The sequence below is a fragment of the Egretta garzetta genome, unplaced genomic scaffold (assembly GCF_000687185.1).
Source record: "Egretta garzetta isolate BGI_Z169 unplaced genomic scaffold, ASM68718v1 scaffold867, whole genome shotgun sequence".
Lineage (NCBI taxonomy): Eukaryota > Metazoa > Chordata > Aves > Pelecaniformes > Ardeidae > Egretta > Egretta garzetta.
Window position 1 is genome coordinate 209985 of NW_009260291.1, and position 474 is coordinate 210458.

A 474-nucleotide genomic window follows, 5' to 3' on the forward strand; every position below is an offset into this window, starting at 1 on the left:
CGGCAAAGCTTGGCTCTGCATGGCAGAGCATGGCAAAGCTCAGCTTAGCGCGGCAAAGCTTGGCTCTGCATGGCAAAGCATGGCAAAGCTCAGCTTAGCACGGCAAAGCTTGGCTCTGCATGGCAAAGCACGGCAAAGCTCAGCTTAGTGCGGCAAAGCATGGCAAAGCTGGGCTCTGCTCGGCCGAGCTGGGCCCCATGTGGCAGTGCCCACCACCAGCAGAGCCCCCATCCCCACGGAGGGGACTGCAAGGCCAAGCGGGGGGGGGCCAGGGTGAGGGGTCCCTCGGTCACCCCGTGCCCAGGCCGGCCCTGTGCTGGGTGTCCCTGTGCCAGGCTCCGAGCATCGTCCCTGTCCCCATCCCGGCATGGGACCCGAGTTGTTATGGCAACAGGTTCTCGGGCTCCTTCCCGCTGCCGTTCCCGTTCCTCCCACCCGCGAAGGCGCGGTGTGAGGGGGTGGCCGGGCCCCCTC